The sequence below is a fragment of the Lathamus discolor genome, chromosome W, assembly GCF_037157495.1.
Source record: "Lathamus discolor isolate bLatDis1 chromosome W, bLatDis1.hap1, whole genome shotgun sequence".
NCBI classification, from domain to species: Eukaryota; Metazoa; Chordata; class Aves; order Psittaciformes; family Psittacidae; genus Lathamus; species Lathamus discolor.
The window spans coordinates 33,861,758-33,880,850 of record NC_088908.1 but is presented as its reverse complement, the minus strand read 5'-3'; positions in this window follow the sequence as shown (position 1 = coordinate 33,880,850).

The window sequence follows — 19,093 nt, the reverse complement described above, 5'->3', positions numbered from 1 at the left end:
AACAGGAAAGGCAAGAATCTTTTCCTGCAACGCCTGTGAACAATCAAAATCATTGTTTGACAGAGCCTCTCTCTGAATAGATTTCCAATCTATCACCTGGATTCGCATTTGTCTACCTGTGTTCTGTGACTTTACCCTTTCCTTACAACAACCTTCTTGCAATTTAACCCTTTCCTTACAATGACCTTCTTGCTCCCCTTTTTTCTTTACATGATCTTTACGGTCTTTATCAGTCAAACAAGACGGCTGTGCAGCTAAAAATACTCCACTATTCTGATAGTGAGCAGCTTCCTCCTCCAGGGTCTCCTCCTCCGATGGAGTTAACCCCTCTTCCGAGGATTCTGCCGGGGGTGCGGATGGGTCTATCTTTATATCAAGATTGACTGTAGATGTTACGGGCGGATCAGAAACGTAATCCTTGCCAACCTGATAGTGAGTCAGACCGGCTGGAGGAGCTGGAGAAGAAAGGGCTAAAAGTTTCTCCTGAGCTGCAGCCCCCACTTTCTGCTCAGCTGCGTACTTATGTAGGCAATTAATAACTGTCCTCCAGTCTTTAGCATATTTTTTCACTTGCTTGTTATCATCAATCACCTTATTCCAAAGCTGGTCCCCAAACTTCCTCCATTCGGGTAGATCAAATACATAGTTAGGATCTCGGAAACAACCTACCTCTCTCGTGTATTCTAACAGAGCCTTTAATCCCTTAGTTAAGTCCAATTCCTTACCCACTCCCCGCTTCTCTAAGAAGCACTTAAATAAATCATATGCTGCCTCTCTATCCATTACAATTCAACACATAAGGTGTTGGCACCAGTGCAGCTCACCAGGAGGCAGATGAAATATGGGCGGTGAGACAAGGAGAATCTTGCTCAGGCTCTCGGAACCGACGCTGCAGGCAGCAAAGCGTTCTTAGCCTTCCGAAGGCTGCTTTCTTCGGAGCTTTCCCAATCTCTGCTGTCGTCCCAGCCTTTAAAGGTACCTGGGTCCCTGTTCCAATCGGTCCCTGTTCCCCTCCTATTCCAGCTGTCTTGTTTGCTCAGTCAAGCAACAGCAAGAGGGTCCCTGTTCGGGTGCCAATTTGTTGCAGCAGGGAGGAATCATGACATGACCATTCTGATCCATAAGCGTGATTCGTTTATTGGGCTTCTACCTCCAGTTAATATAGCAACAGTAATACATGAATATGCAAATACTAGGTGCTTGATTGGTTCTGGCATAAGTAAGGCATTGCGTAAGCTCATTATTTTTGCGGTTAAACGGTGTACTTTTATATTCTCTATTTTAATGTGCTTATCTTGTTTATTAGTGTCCTGGTTTGAGCGGCAGCAGTCAGTTTATTAGTGTCCTTGTCTGTAATTGGCCAGAGCATGGCGCTTCCCTCCAGATGTCCCTCAGTTCCTCATTATCTGGTGCTAGTAAGTCTGCACCATTCTCTAAACAAATGTTCTATTTCAGCTCACTGATGGGAACGTGACCTTTCTCTGTTAGCCACGTCTCCACATTGCACAACCCCCTTGTATGACCCCCTTGTATGACCCCCTTTTACAACCCCCCTGTGCATTGGTCAACCCTCTGCATCAATATGCTGGAGAGAAGGAAAGCCATCCAGAGGGACCTTGGCATGCTTTTGAGGTGGGCAGATGCCAACCTTATGAAGTTTAACCATGCCAAGTGCAAGGTCCTACCCCTGGTTTGTGATATGCGGATTGACTCCACAACTCGTTAAAGTTGTAAAGTAGGTATGCTTTATTCAGCGCTGAGGTGCATGGGGATCACTCCTCCAAAGTATGCACACCCAGGGTCGTTTTTCCTTTACATTTATTCTCTTAAGGTATACATATGCATTAGATTAATGATACACCTATACATATTTAGTATCTATCCCCGCTTCGTATTATAATGAGCTAGAAGGTCCTTTGCACCTGCGCAGTGCCCCCCTCTGGTCATTGGCAGGGGTCTCAAGATGAAGTAAATGAGTCTTCCTCCTGTGGGCAGGGGTCTTCAAGATGAAGTAAATGAGTCTTCCTCTTCTTAAACTTTTCACCTTTTAATCTTTGCACATGGCTTTAGGGTTTGGTCGATATCCCAGCCATAAACCATCTGCTTCTCCCCCTTATCAATAGACTCAGGCATTCGCGTTTCTTTATCAATAGTTGCTTATCAGTAGAACCAGATCTCTGCTTCTCCCCTTCTCAGCAGTTTGTGCCTTTGTTCTGCTTAGTAAGCATGATAGGTGTTTACAACTGACAATACTTTTGTTTAAGCAATCGAATTCCTCTAACCCCCTTGTATACTGGTTAACCCTCTGCATCAGTTGGAGGTGGTGATGCATGCTGAAGAGGCCCCACCATATGAGAAACTGTCAGAAAGTGAAAAGCAGTATGCCTTGTTTACTGATGGGTCCTGCCATACTGTGGGAAAACATCAGAGATGGAAAGCAACTGTATGGAGTCCTCTATGACGAGTTGCAGGAACTGCTTAAGGAGAGGGCGAACCGAGTCAGTTTGTCGAGGTGAAAGCCATCCAGCTGGCCTTGGACATTGCTGAATGAGAAAAGTGGCCAGTACTTTATCTCTCTACTGACTCATGGATGGTGTCAAATGCCCTATGGGGGTGGTTGCAGCAGTGGAAGCAGAGCAACTGGCAATGCAGAGGTAAACCCATCTGGGCTTCTGCACTGTGGCAAGATATCTCTGCCCAGGTGCAGAACTGTGGCATTTCACAACATGGACTCAAGTTGATGCAGAGACTCAAATCCTCGTTTATTACCACCAAAGCCCTTTTTATCCCCTCGTTCGGTACTTTCACAACCTGCATATACATCAATCTCATTTGCCCCTGTGAAACTCTCCAGGTAAATAGTCCGATCACAGTGCTGCAGACCCTCTCACAACCGTCACATTCTCTGGCCTCCAACTCAGATTCCCACCACAACTACATCCTGGCCCATCCTCCCAAGGCTTGCTTGTTTACATTCCCTATCCTTCAACATTCAAACTCATCACCCCAGGGCTTGTCAAGCACCAAAGCCTCTGAGCTCATTCCCAAACTTTTTCATGCAAATCTTATCAACTTCACTCCCCACATCTCCCCCTTCTTTGTTTTGTATATTCACTATTAACACCTGCTTAAGGGCTTGATTAATAAGAAACAGTATAAGCTAATAAAAACTAACAAAACAAACATTCTTAATACGTTTTCACTTGTGCTCCTACCCTAGCAAATAAACAGTTAAAGAACAATTAACATTCTGCACTAACAATGGGTTTCGAACAGTATAATGAAAATGCAGGTACATATCAATTTTTACAGATCTTAACAAATCAGTTTCTTGTAGCTGTGTTGTTAACTGACTGTTCCTCCCCCTTATCAGTCTGTTTCTTCCCCTTATCAGATTGTTTCTCCGCCTTATCAATAGCCTATTGTCCTGGTACTGCATGGCAAGCTTGACAGGTATGTTATAAATTGGGACCACAACTGATCATAATCCAATTAAAATTTTATTAATTATAGCAAGTAGAATATGAGCAAAAACAGCCCTGGACGACAGGGGAGTCTGCGCTCCGCCAACTGCCGTACTGAGCAGTTCAAACAGCCCCTTTTATACATCTTTACTTCCGTGTTCATGAAGTAGTGGAGGTACTCTGCGCATGCTTCAGCTGTTGCTAGGGGGTCAACTTCTGTCTCCTGATGGTCGTTGAGGCCGAAGTAAGAAGTCTTCCTCCTTTGTCCCATAGTTGACCTTTTACTCATATGTCCTTATATGGAGCTGCCTGTCTTATTTCTGCCAGTTCCCGGTGTTAGCATAAGAATAAACACATAACCACCGGAATGGTTATATGAGGTGCTTTATTGCAGCGCTGGGAAACCAGGGGCACTCGCCCAAATCTGGCTTCAACCTCGTCACATCGCGTCCACAATTTATATCCTAAAAGTTTCACAGTTAATACATATTCAACATAGGTTACAACATTTAACTAATACATATGCATTAGGGATTGCCACATCCATCTATTACGACATCAGCCTCTTCTGCGCTTGCGCGGCCCCCTCTGGTGGTCGTCTGGTGGTCGTTCCGATGAAGTAAGAGTCTTCCTCAGATGAAGTAAGAAGTCTTCCTCAGGTTGTCCTTTTCACCTTTCCCCCACTTGAGTATATTCCAATCCTTGTGTGGACGTTATCTTCTTTCTGGTATGCTCTTCCGGCTATCTTATACACAGGTTCCACTTGGGTATAGTCTCCAGTACATACTTTTCTAAATCCTTTTATACTCCTTTTACCATATTTGGTTATGCTATGTTTTTGTAGCATTGGGTACAAGACAGCTGTGATATATTGCAACATTAGAACCGCCGTGATACAAAACCAGGAGCTCTGCTTCTTGTCCACTCACTGTGGGAACAGACAACAACCTGTACCAGCTGCGGAAAAACAGTATGCTTGGAATTTAGGTTTGTAATTTAGGGAGCATTGGAATTTAGGTTTGTAATTTAGGGGGCCTATAAGTTGCATGCTTGGCCCGGGACTGCTGGTAAGGCACACAGAGATGTCTGGCACACAGCGTAGTTCCCCTTGGCAGGTAGGGCTTGCAAGCAGGTTGGGGACTCATCAACCAATAGAGCAGCTGCTAGCAATCCTGAGGGTGGATCAGGTGAGTCCGGGTTTTCGCTGCATCCCAGGTTTTGGGAGCCAGGACAGACCTGCTAATGACTGTGTAGGAAGCAGGAGAAGGGTAAGCGGAACCACCGTGTGAGTGTGTCTGTGGGATCCCATGTGCAAGTGTTTTGTGTGACTGAGAGGTGGCATAGCTACGAAGCGAGTGTGGAGTCCTAATCCCCGGTTCCGTGTTCTCCGCAAGGAGAGTGGCTGGAGACAGATGAAGTGTATTTGTTTTATCAAAGGAGCATAACATCGGATGCCTTTGATGCAAGCCACATTATCTTGACTGCTAGACGGACTCAAGGAATTCTTTGTTTTGTGTGTGGCTGCATTACCACTATCAGTTCTTGGCACTACGCCTGAATATTGTGGCAGTGCAAGATTTGTAAAAGTGAGACTGCCCTGGGGGGGAGTGCCATGGGGTGGCTCAGGTGACTGAATTGGAACTATAAGTATTTCCGAGAGGAGCACTCTCTGCCTCTGTCCTATCAGATATTGATAAGGAGGAGGAGATTGCTGTCACTGGCAACCAGCAGCAGATTCACATTCAGAGTTAAGAAAGGGTCAAAACAAAAGTGCTGTTGCACAGGCAGGCATCTTCAGCCGCTGCAGAGCAGGGTGAGCAACTGTGAGAAAAAAAAAAAAAAAAGGAAAACCAAGGAGGAGTGCCATGGGGTGGCTCTGGTGACTAAATTGGAATTAGAGTGACGGGGACCAGGGGAATCTTCCCTAACAGATCCACTGGTTATAATGAAGCTAGGGAACAAAGAAAAAGAAGTGGAATTTTTGGTTGATCAGCGAGCGACATACTCAGTTTTAAACAAAGCCTTGATGCCTTTAGAGGAAGAATATATTATGGTAAAAGGAACAACTGGCCAAAGTGAAAAGGCTTATTTTTGTAAACCATTGAAATATCAATTAGAAAAGCAATGGGACATTCATAAATTCTTATATATGCCTAACTCCCCAAAACCTCTTTTGGGAAGAGATTTCTCAGTAGCCACTATTATTTTCAAAGGAGGCGAGATCATTTTAAAAGTAAACGACCAACAGTATATAAAGATGTTAAGCTTAGTTTTGGTTACTAACCACATAGAGGAAAAAGTCAGGGAAGATATACTGGATGAGGTATTCCCAGGGGTATGGGCTTTGAAACAAGGGGGACAGAAAATCACAAAATGGAATATATAAACCTTTAGAATCAGTTTTAAGTAATGCTAAGTTTGATGGCTTTGTAACAGTAGCAATGGAAAATTACTAAAGTGCATGATACATAGAAAAAAAAATAGAGTGCAGCTAGAGAACACACTGAGCATTCTTGTACAAGATAAATTGTTATAGTTGACACAGTTTTAAGAAAAACAGGCTAGAAGAACAGGACACAGGGATAAGGAGTATCTGGGAATGGCAGGTGTCCAGGATGGGCTACAGTTAAACTAACTGATAAGTAGGAGGATAGGAGGATTGTTATGTCTCCTGTGCTAACGAACCAATTAAACTGGTATGAGCATCTACTGCGCGTGCTCCAAAGGCTGCCAGAAGTGATGAAGATTGTTGGAAGAAGTAAACGACCCTCAGAGACCACCACCACAGTTCTGTACGCATGCGGGGAACTTTCTGGAAAATGACGTAATGTATGTATGCCCAGGGACTATATAAGGACGGCTTGTGGAGCAACAGGGGGAGACACACGTTAGGAGGAGCTATCCCCTGTGTCTCCCGGCGCTGCAATAAAGAATACCTGCTTGTCAGCTTGAAAACTTTGTTGGCAAGTTTGTTCCTGGAGTTTTCTCCGAATCAATCTGGCGGCCCAGGTGGGACCCTCTCTGCTCGGCTGCAGGACCCGCTGAGGACAGGGCTCCCTAGGGCCCTCAGGATTTTTTCCTGGAGGGACCCCTTGACTCACTCGGATCACTGCAGGAGCAGACAAGGACCATCTTCATAAAAGGTATTCTTTTATTTGTATGGTCAGTAAAGTGCAGGGGGCATATTGCATAAAGACTAAATTGGTAATTGGGTTGGTTTGGTAAGAGTACGTAAGGTTTGGAAGCCTTCCATAAATCGAGATAGGAAATCTCGTAGGTAAAGGCGTATACCCGGCTGCTAGCGTCCGTTTGGTATACACCCACAAGAAGCAGGGGGCATCTTGTGGTTTGGGTCCTACAAGACGCAGGGGGTGTCTTGTGGAAATGGTTTTGGATCTTGTTGGTATTTGATTTATTTTGTGGCTTGTTACATTAAGGATTTTGGTCGTGTGCTTTGGTATTGGTGACAGGATGCTATAACTGTGTTATTAACTGTTGTTTGTTTGATAGAATTTTAGTCTTTGTCTCCAGTGTTGTAACTGTGTGGAGTGTGTCTGTGGGATCCCGTGTGTGTGTGTGTGAATGTGAGACTGATAATGGAAAATCAGCAGAGTGAAGAGATCTTGAAAAAGAGTCTTTTAGGGTGCATTTTGGCACACTAGAAGGAACTTGGAGGGTCTCCTGGGGGCTCGGTAAATAAGAAAACATAGGTAAAATATTGTAACCGATGGTGGCCTTTGTATATTTTGGAAAATCAGGGAAAATGGCCTGAAAATGGAACTCTGAACTATAATACATTGTTACAATTAATGTTGTTTTGAGGTGGCAAGGAAAATGGGATGAAGTAATGTATGCAGATATGTTTTTCACTTTAAGAAACCACGTGGAGTGAGACACTGAATGCAGAATTAATATAGCTCCGCCAGATCCCTTAATTTTCGCTTTGGAAAAGGACAGGGAAAAACTGAAAGTTAAGATGGAGAGGTGCTGTTCAGCCTGTGATATTGGGGAAAGGTGTTTAAAGTTAAAAAACAGCAATCAGGAAGATAGGTTGGAAAATTATGTGTCACAGGTACCTCTGAGAGGAGCACCCTCTGCACCTGTCCTATCTGATATTGATAAGGAGGAAGAGATTGCTGTCACTGGCAAAAAGCGGCAGATTCACATTCAGAGTTAAGAAAGGGTTAAACCAGAAGTGCTGTTGCAGAGGCACGCATCTGCAGCCCCTGCAGAGCAGGGTGAGCAACTGTGAGATAAAAAAAACAAAAGGGAAAACCAAGGGGGAAAGGAGGGGAGCTCAAGCAGCTCCTGTGTTTGAGCCTGGGAGGAGGGATGTCGGGCAGAGGTGGGGGAGTGAGCTCTTCTTCTGTGGAAGCCGATCGGTGTGTGTGCTATGGGGAGTTTGGACATCGGATGTGAGACTGCCCTGGGTGGGGGGGGCAGTGCCATGGGGTGGATCCGGTGACTGAATTGCAACTAGACTGACCGGGACCTGGGGAATCTACCCTACCAGATCCACTGGTTAAATTAAAACTAGGGACTAGAGGAAATAAAGTGGAATTTTAGTGATTACAGGAGCAAGTTATTTGGTATTAAATCAGAGAGAAAAGAATTCGCTGCAGATGTGGGAGCTACTGGCCACCAAGAAAAAAAAAAAAAAAAAGAAGAGAGGCATTCTTTCTGAAACCTTTAAAGTACAAATTGGGAAAATAAATAGGAATGCATAAATTTTTATGCATGCCAAATTCTCTAAAATCTTTATTAGGGCAAGAAGCAACATTTAAAGAAGGCAAAATGGAATTTAGATTTTAAAATAATTAATTAATTGCAGTTTTGAGTTTGTCTTTAATTCAGCAGAAAAGCAAACAGGAGGACCTCCCTGAAATAGAAGAACACCTTAATCAGGTATATCTGGGAGTATGGGCATCTGAAGTTCCAGGTAAGGCGAAAAATGCTTTGCCTCTTAAAGTGTAAATAAAAAAGGAGGGGGAGCATTGCTCAATTAGAATAAAATAATATCCCTTAAAATTAGAAGATCAAAGGGAATCAACAATCACTGATAAATTTTAAAATATAGATTATTAATTGAATGTGAATTGGAATATAACACTCCTATCTGGACAGTAAAGGAATATGATGGGAAAAGTTGCAGATTGGTTCAAGATCTCAGGGCAATCAACAAAACAGCAGAGGATATTTGTCCAGTAGTAGCTAATTTGTAGGACTTATTGACTAAATTGAAGAATAATCAGGAATGGTTTGCCATCCTGGATTTGAAGGATGCTTTCTTTTGCTTACCATTGGCCAAAGAAAGCCAAAGTTATTTGCTTTTGAATGGGAAAATCCTGACACAGGAAGGGAAACTCAATTACCTTGGACAACATTACCTAAAGAGTTTAAAACAGTCCAGCAGTGTTTGGAAATCAGCTAGCATGAGAACTAGAATCACGATATATTGCAACATTAGAACCGCCGTGATACAAAACCACGAAGTCACAGCATTTTCTAATATACAAAACCTCACTATTAATTTATAAATTTCTCAAACATAATAATTTCTACTATTTTATACAAGTGTTTTATCATACAAAATTCTGCTCTTTCCAACATTTCCCCCCTTTGAAAATACTTCACTTATTTAAGTAAGTATTTTCATTCCTTTAGATAGCTGTTTCCTAATAAGTAGGAGGAGGTGTCAGATATTTTGAGTGGTCTCTGGTCACTGCTCCTATAATTCGATGAGTCCATGCGTTGTTCCTGGCTATTTCCTTTACTGCTGTGAATGTAGTTAACAATACTTGATATGGTCCGTCCCACCGTTCTTTTAATGGTTCTTCGTTCCAGTTCCGGACATACACTTGGTCTCCTGGTTGGATGTCATGTGCTGGATTTTCCAGAGATAGTGGGCTATTCCACACCAAAGTGCTCCGCAGTCGAGTTAAGGTTCTACCAAGAGACAGCACATAATTATAAACATCCTGATTCCCCTTAATATGGGTATTAGGGTTGGGTTCCAGTGCCTCATATGGCTTTCCATAGAGGATCTCATAGGGGCTTACTGTCATTTTGCTCCTGGGTTTTATTCTGATTCGTAGCAGAGCTATAGGCAATGCTTGTGGCCACTTTATTTTGGCCTCTTGACATATTTTACTGATTTGTCTCTTTATTGTTTGGTTCATCTTTTCTACCTGTCCACTAGATTGGGGCCTCCAAGGAGTGTGTAAGTTCCATGATATTCCTAATAGTTTACTAACTTCTTGTACTACGGTTGCAATAAAATGTGGACCCCTATCTGATGATATACCTAAAGGGACTCCAAATCGCGGGATGATTTCTCTAAGCAACCATTTCACTACTTCTTTTGCCTGATTGGTGCGACAGGGAAAGGCCTCTGGCCATCCAGAAAAAGTGTCAACCCCTACTAATAGATACTTGTACCCTTGTACCTTTGGTAGTTCTGCAAAATCAACCTGCCAATAATCTCCTGGTTCCATTCCTATCCTAATTCTTCCCATCTCAATTTGTCTTTTTACTACTGGATTGTTTTTCAGACAGATTTCACATTTTGATCCCACTGATTTTGCCATAGTTAACATCTGTGTGGAAATTATTCCTCGTTTTAGATAAGTTACCAATGCTTCTGCACCCCAATGACATTTTTGATGTTCAGTTTGTAGAATCTTTCGCATTATTGCAGGTGGCACTATTACTTGTCCCGTTGTTGTTACATACCACCCTTCAGAATTCTTTTGGGCCTTTAAGAGTCCTGCTAATTTTCTATCTTCTGTTGAATAGTTTGGGCTTTGTGAAAGATAGGTGTGGAGTGGGCTTACCTTCAGAGGTATTAAAGCCATCATATTCCACACCTCCCGGGCTACTTGGCGGGCTGTCCGATCTGCTAGTGTATTTCCTTCAGATACCTTTGAAGTTCCTCCTTGATGTGCCTTGCAATGCATGATGGCTACTTGTTTAGGTCTTTGCACAGCAATTATTAATTCTAAAATTTCTTTCTGATATTTTATGTTAGTCCCTTGTGAAGACAAAAGTCCTCGTTCTTTCCATAATGCTCCATGAATATGTACTACACCAAATGCATATTTTGAGTCTGTCCATATATTTACCTTTTTGTCGTTGCTCAGCTCCAATGCTCTTGTAAGAGCTATCAATTCTGCTTTTTGGGCTGACGTTCCTGGAGTTAATGCCTTGGCTTCGATTACCTTTTGCTGAGTTGTCACAGCATATCCTGCGTATCGTGTCCCGTTCTCCACAAAGCTGCTGCCATCTGTAAAGAGTTCCCAGTCCGGTTGTTCTAGAGGTGCATCCTTCAAGTCTGCTCTGGTTGCATATGTATGTTCAATGATTTCTACACAGTCATGTTCGAGGGTTCCTTCTTCTAGGTCTGTTCCTAGAAAAGCTGCTGTATCTTTCCTTGGGTAGTCCATGTTTCCAATTCTTTGGCTAGTTGGTTTCCAAATAGGGTCGGACTGTTTTTGAATCCTTGTGGAAGTCTGGTCCATGTCAGTTGTGTTTTCCATCCATTCTGTGGATTTTCCCATTCAAACGCAAACAGTTTCCTGCTACTTTTGTCAAGGGGAATGCAGAAGAAGGCATCTTTTAAATCAATCACCGTAAACCATTTATATTTTTCCTTCACAGATGTTAGCAATGTATATGGGTTTGCCACCACCGGGTGGATATCTTTTGTTATTTCATTTATTGCCCTCAAATCTTGCACCAATCTATACTCACCATTTGGTTTCTTTATTGGGAAGATTGGTGTGTAATATTCTGATTCGCATTCTTCTAAAATGTTATATTTTAAGAATTTCTCAATTGTTTTTATGATCCCATATCTTGCTTCTAGCTTCAATGGATATTGTTTAACCCTTACTGGTCTAGCCCCGTCTTTTAACTCCACTATTATTGGTTGAGCTGCTTTTGATTTTCCTGGGATTTCTGTTTTCCAAACTGTTGGTATTACAGCCTGTTCTACTTCTTTTGGGATTTGTGGAATAGGTTTGTCTTTAAGGACTAAAATCTGTCCTGTTTTGGATTCAGGGATTTGCATTATCAATTCACCATTTTCAAAAAACAATCGTAGCATCCAGCTTACTCAATAAGTCCCGTCCTAATAGAGGAATGGGACATTCGGGCACATACAAAAATTCATGTGTCAATTCTTTTCCTTGAAATCGTAGATTTAGGGGTGGTAAGAATGGTCGCACTTCTTCTTTCCCTGTAGCCCCCACAATTGTTGTAGCTTTCTTTCCTATTTTTCCGTGCAAATCATTCAGAACTGAATAGGTGGCTCCGGTATCTATTAAAAATTTTATTTCTTCCTCTCCTAGTTGGATTTTTACAAGGGGTTCCTTATTTTCTACTTGGCCTAGTCAGCTTTGATTGACAAACTCCCCCAGCACCATTGTCTTAGCCATATCGGATTCTGCAAAAATGTTTCTTGTTGGCATGAACTGCCCCCCCCGGTTGGACATTAATTTTTCCAATGTCCTTCCTGCTTGCAAAGTGCACATTGGTTATATCCTATTCTTTCTGTGCTCATTCCTAGCCTAGGATTATAGAATCCTCTGCCTCGTCCTCGTCCTCGCATATTTCCTCGTCCTCTTCCCCTAAGGTTAGAGAATCCTGGCTCCCTTCCCTGCATTATTGCCAGTAAATTTTGTTGTTGTCTCCGAGAACTTTCTTTTTCTCGATTATTATACACCTTCCAGGCCACCTCTAACAGCCTATCCAGATCTCGCAAATCTGCCCCTTCTAGTTTTTGCAGTTTCTTCCTAATATCATCTTGAGACTGCCCCAGGAAAATCAAGGCTAATTGTGCTTTAGCCTGTTCCGTTTCCACATCTAAGTCCGTATATTTCTTTGCTGTTTCTTTTAGTATCTCTAAAAAGGCAGATGGTGATTCCGCCTTTTCTTGTCTAACACTGTACAGTTTTGACCAGTTTATTGTTTTGGGCATAGCATGTTGCACTCCAAAAACTACCCAGTCCTGGTATCTCCGCAAATTTCTCATTCCCTCTTGTGTGTTATAATCCCACATTGGATCTTCCATCGGGAAGTTTTGATCTATGTTTCCCCCAACTATTCCCTGCCTTATATCTTCCCGAACCCTTTCCCGAGCACTTCGCAATACCATTTCCTTTTCTGTTGAATCCATAAGGGTACCTAGAAGCACTTGTATATCATCCCAGTCTGGGTTTTGAGTTTTCATGATCATTTTCATCACTCGAGCTACTTTATCAGGATTTTCTCTATATGTTCCTGCCGATTGTTTCCATATAACCAAATCCCCAGGAGAGAAAGGTATTTTAACATACACTGGTCCTTCAACTCCAACCCCCTGTCTTAAAGGGGCAAGGACCGCACTAGCTGCTTGAAGCTGTGTATTTCCTTCTCGCCCTCCCCTTCGGCGAGTTCCCTGTGAGACTGGGGTGACGGGGGAATTTATTTTCCTACCTCCCCCATTTTTCACCCTCTTCCTCACTCTCAAGATCACTATCGCTTTCCCCCTGCTCCCCCCTTTCCTCATCTGTCACTAACGGAGCCATTAACAAGTCAAGATCCTCCTCATCCTTTTGATGTCTCAAACTATTCCCTAAGGCAAGGCATTTCACACATTCCTTTCCTCCAGCACACCCCTTGCATTCTTCAGCACTGCTTGCCTTAACAACCATTATTCCACAAGATTTCTGCCACTTATCATTGTTTCTAAGGATAAAGAAAACATCCACATATGGTACTTTATCCCATTTTCCTTCCCTTTTACAATACAACATCAACTGCACGATAGTATTATACTGTAGGGTTCCATTCTCAGGCCATTTTTCTTGATTTTTCTAATTCATATTGCGTCCACCATACATTGCAATAATCAATTAGTTTGCTTTTCCGCATACTCTGCCCAAATCCACCCTCCTTCCAATGGCTTAAAATACAACCTAAAGGAGATGATTTAGGAATTGGCGACATTTTATAATTACAAGATGATTTCTAAACAGGCTCCTCTCTCACACACACACACCACTATATTACAAAACTTATACAGACAGATGCTGATCCCGCAGCACAAATACCAATACCATAACCACGTTTGCCGAACCTGCAGAGCTTTCGCTACTGTCTAACGGACGGCGCCTAGGCTTTTACCCCGAGAGCTCTCTAGCCCCAACCAAGCGCAGCTTTCACCGCGTCTAACAGGCAGGCTTTACTACTAGCCCAGCCAAACGCAGCTTTTCGCTGCGTATAACAGGCAGGCTTTTACCAGACCTTACCAAAGGTCAATACACCATACTTTTACTAGAAATCGGTTCTGTAACTTAAATAAAGCACCTTTCTTACCGTGTCAGAGGTCCGTCGTGAGCAGCAGAGGTCGGTCGCGGTCGATGGCTCCCCGAGAATCTCTCGGTGCCGGCTGGAGCGGGGTCGAAACGCGATCCGCCTCAGCAATGCCCGCGAGGTCCCACCTGGGTCGACAAAATGTTAGCGTAAGAATAAACACATAACCACTGGAATGGTTATATGAGGTGCTTTATTGCAGCGCTGGGAAACCAGGGGCACTCGCCCAAATCTGGCTTCAACCTCGTCACATCGCGTCCACAATTTATATCCTAAAAGTTTCACAGTTAATACATATTCAACATAGGTTACAACATTTAACTAATACATATGCATTAGGGATTGCCACATCCATCTATTACGACATCAGCCTCTTCTGCGCTTGCGCGGCCCCCTCTGGTGGTCGTCTGGTGGTCGTTCCGATGAAGTAAGAGTCTTCCTCAGATGAAGTAAGAAGTCTTCCTCAGGTTGTCCTTTTCACCTTTCCCCCACTTGAGTATATTCCAATCCTTGTGTGGACGTTATCTTCTTTCTGGTATGCTCTTGAAGCTGCTAGAAAAGAAGCCATTTGTCAGACTCCATGACCGTTGACCACCAAGGAGCTCCGGACATTCCTGGGAATGACTGGATGGGTGCAGACTTTGGATCCATGATTATGGTGTTCTGGTAAGACCACTGTATGAACTGTTGAAAGGAAACCCTCCCTCTTTAAAACGGACTGATACAGCAGAGGGGGCTTTTAGAAATTTAAAAACAGAGCTAATGAGAGCTGCAACTCTGTGACTTCCAGATGTGACTAAATCTTTTAGGCTATATTCCTATGAAGACCAGAGAATAGCTCTGGGGGTCCTTGCTCAGAAACTAGGACCATACAGAAGGGCAGTGGCATATTTTTCAAAAAGCTGGCTGAAGCGAGCAAAGGATGGCCTGGATGCCTAAGGGCTGTGGCGGCGGTTGTCATGAATATTGAAGATGCTCGCAAATTCACCTTGGGACAGAAGATTACTGTGCTAGTGTCCCATGTGGTATCAGCAGTCCTGGAACAGAAAGGAGCCCACTGGTTATCTCCTTCACGGTTTTTAAAATACCAGGCCACCCTTGTGGAACGGGATGATATAGAAATTGTGGTCACTAATGTTGTGAATCCAGCATCCTTTTTGCAGGAACAACTGACAGAACTACTAACACACAATTGCTTGGCCACCATAGAGACTGTGTATTAGAGCCGACCAGACTTGAAAGAAAAACCTCTGGAAGGCACTGATTCTTGGTTTACTGAGGTAGTAGCTTCATGAACGAAAGCAGGTGAACGAAAGGCAGGATATGCCGTTACCACCACTTCACAGGTAATAGAAGCTAAACCTTTACCAGCAAACACCTCTGCCCAGAAGGCAGAAATAATAACATAAACGAGATCCCTGGAATTGGCTGAAGATAAAAGGATAAATATTTGGACTGATTCTAAATACACATTTGGTGTGGTCCATGCACATGGTGCTATCTGGAAAGAGCAAGGACTTTTGAACACACAAGGGAAACAGATTAAACATGCTACAGAAATTCTACAATTACTAGAAGCTGTTCAGCTACCTGAAGAAGTAGCTATTATGTACTGTAAAGGACATCAAGGTGACTCTGATCAGGAAATTGGAAATAATTTGGCCGATTTTGAAGCCAAACAAGCAGCTGAACAATATAAAATCATGTCCTTAATCCCTGATGGCAAACTAACAATTGAGAAATCTAAACCTAGGTATTCAAAAGAGGATAGAAAATTGATTCAAGATCTAAAAGGACAGGAAAATAAAGAGGGTGGGGTTCAGATACCTGATGGGAGAATTGTAACCCCCTATAACCAACTCTGGAAGTTAGTTCAGGAGGAACATAATAAAACTCATTGTGATAGTAACTCTTTGTATAAACACTTAAACAAACAAATTGTAGGAAGAAATCTATATACTATAGTTCAATTAGTGACAAAACAATGTCAGCTATGTCTTAAGAATAATCCTAAAACTGAAAATAGAAATCAAATTGGGACAATTGTGAGAGGAAGTTATCTGGGACAGCAGTGGCAAACAGATTTTTCTGAATTATCAAGAAAAGGAGGTTATCGATATTTGTTGGTGTTAAAGGATACTTTTTCAGGCTGGCCAGAAGCATTCCCTTGTAGGATAAATTATGCAAGACAAGTGATTAAAATATTATTTAATGAGATTATACCTCGTTTTGGAGTACCAGAGGCAATTTCTTCAGACCGAGGTTAACACTTTAGTGCAAAATTGTTACAAGAAATTAGGAAAAATTTTGAAATTGATTGGCAACTACGTGTTCCATACAGGCCTCAGGCCAGTGGGCAAGTAGAAAAGATGAACCATCTGATTAAACAGATTAGTAAAATATGTCAGGAAACAAATTTATATTGGTACCAAGCCTTACCACTGGCTCTATTAAGAATTCGAACTAAACCTTGGTCAAAAGAAGAGGTTAGCCCATTTGAGATTTTGTATGGAAGACCATATCAGTCCCAGTTTAAAGGAGAAAGTCTTCAGGAAGTGGGGGAAGGCTATCTCCGACAGTTTCTGATCCATCTGGGAAAACAGTTGGAGGAGATAAATAAGAGAACAGTAGGGACAAAAGCAAGAGGTCTGGATTATCTGATTCACCCTTTCAGATCTGAAGACTGGGTTTATGTTAAGAATTTTTCTGGAGATCCTCTACAGGAGAAGTGGAGCGGACCGTACCAGAGATTACTGACCACCTTTAAAGCAGTGAAGATAAAGGAACAGCCTGCTTGAATACATTACTCAAGAATAAAGAAAGCACCAGAGCCAGAGAAGACATGGCAGGTCAAACCTTCAGGACCCTTGCGTATGAAATTGCGTCGGTCACAATTAGGACTCATATGATAACTGGAGCACAAGCTTGGGACCAGAACTTATACCTGAAATTAGTGCAGAATGTCACTAAGATTTCCAATCGTAGTGGCTGTTGGGTGTGTGCACAGTTGCCTAAATCAGGAGAAAGCCTGGATCTCCCATTAATTGGAGTTCCAATTCCTAACACTGTCTCATGGACAAATTTGTGGGTGAACACTAGCAATCTGTATTCGAAGGAAAGGTTAAAATTTGGAATAGTTAATCCTAATGCAGGTAATAAATATTACACCTGTGCAGAAAGATGTATTACACCGGGAACCAGGGTAGGAGATCATACTTGTTTAAATGCCACAGATGTAGGTCACCATTCAAATTGCAATCACACTATTAATATAGATGGTATCATAATTCAGTGGTGGCCCATTCCTAAAGGGAAAGGATGGTATTGGTTATGTGGAGAAAATGCTTATAAGACTCTAGCCCTCAACTAGAAGGGGGCATGCACCTTAGGTGCTGTAATACCCAATTTTGCTAAACAGATTAAGCGAGGGTTTAACCCTATTATTGAACAGCACACTGCATTTCATAGTTTTGTAAGAGGGCTAATTCCATCTTTGGGAATAAGTGAATTATAAATTATAAATATCTCAGCAACCATAGAGGAAACGGAAGATAAAAACATTGATATAATCCAGGCAGAACGAGAGATAACTAGCCTATCTAAGGTGGTATTACAAAACCGAATGGCTCTAGACATGTTATTGACATCACAAGGAGGGGTTTGTTCCATAATCAGTGAAAGTTGTTGCTCCTATATAGACCAAAGTGGCAGAATTGAAACAGATCTGGAGGAAATCTGGAAACAAACTAAGATATTTCATGAAATGGCCATGGATGACACCTCCTGGGGTTTTGAAAAAAAATATGGAAAGGGTTAACTTCATGGTTACCTGATCTCTCCTGGTTGAGGCAACTGATTGCAGGTATATTGGTGTTAATTATTTTAATATTGATTACTTGTGGTATGATACAATGTTCTCTCTGGTGTTGTAAATGCTATGATAAATTATGAAGACTGGAAAAGGAGTGAAATTAAGCACCAAGTAGAAACGGGAAGTTATTTCAAAAGACTTTTGATGGCAATGGTAATATATAAAATGTTGCAAAAGAATTTGCAAAAGGACAGAAAAAGGGGGGATTTGAAACAAGGGGGACAGAAAATCACAAAATGGAATATATAAACCTTTAGAATCAGTTTTAAGTAATGCTAAGTTTGATGGCTTTGTAACAGTAGCAATGGAAAATTACTAAAGTGCATGATACATAGAAAAAAAAATAGAGTGCAGCTAGAGAACACACTGAGCATTCTTGTACAAGATAAATTGTTATAGTTGACACAGTTTTAAGAAAAACAGGCTAGAAGAACAGGACACAGGGATAAGGAGTATCTGGGAATGGCAGGTGTCCAGGATGGGCTACAGTTAAACTAACTGATAAGAAGGAGGATAGGAGGATTGTTATGTCTCCTGTGCTAACGAACCAATTAAACTGGTATGAGCATCTACTGCGCGTGCTCCAAAGGCTGCCAGAAGTGATGAAGATTGTTGGAAGAAGTAAACGACCCTCAGAGACCACCACCACAGTTCTGTACGCATGCGGGGAACTTTCTGGAAAATGACGTAATGTATGTATGCCCAGGGACTATATAAGGACGGCTTGTGGAGCAACAGGGGGAGACACACGTTAGGAGGAGCTATCCCCTGTGTCTCCCGGCGCTGCAATAAAGAATACCTGCTTGTCAGCTTGAAAACTTTGTTGGCAAGTTTGTTCCTGGAGTTTTCTCCGAATCAGCTTTTACAAACATACCTGGAAGTGGCAAAAATGCACCCCCGATACAGATTAAGCTCAAAGAGGGAAAACAGCCTGTCAGGATTAAACAATACCCCCTGAAGAAGGAAGATAGGGAAGGAGTTTGCCAAATAATTGAAAATTTACTACAATTAGAACTGCTAAAGGAGTGCCAGTCTGATTTTAACACCCCTATTTTACCTGTTCATAAACCTGACAGGCCATACTGGGTGGTACAGGACTTACGAGCTTTTAACAAAGTAACTGAGGACCTTTACCTTGTGATAGCAAATCCATATACCCAATTAACATGCTTAACATCAGAGCTAACTTGGTTTACCATTTTAGATCTGAAAGATGCTTTCTTTTGCCTCCCTTTCCACGAAGCCAGCCAGAAAATATTTACATTTGAATGGGAAAGCACTAAGAGTGGGTGCAAAATCCAGCTCATGTGGGCAGTGCTGCCTCAGGGATTTAAGAACAGTCCCACCCTGTTTGGAGAACAACTTTCAAACGACTTAAGAGTCCTGGGAGGCTCCACTGGAAGAA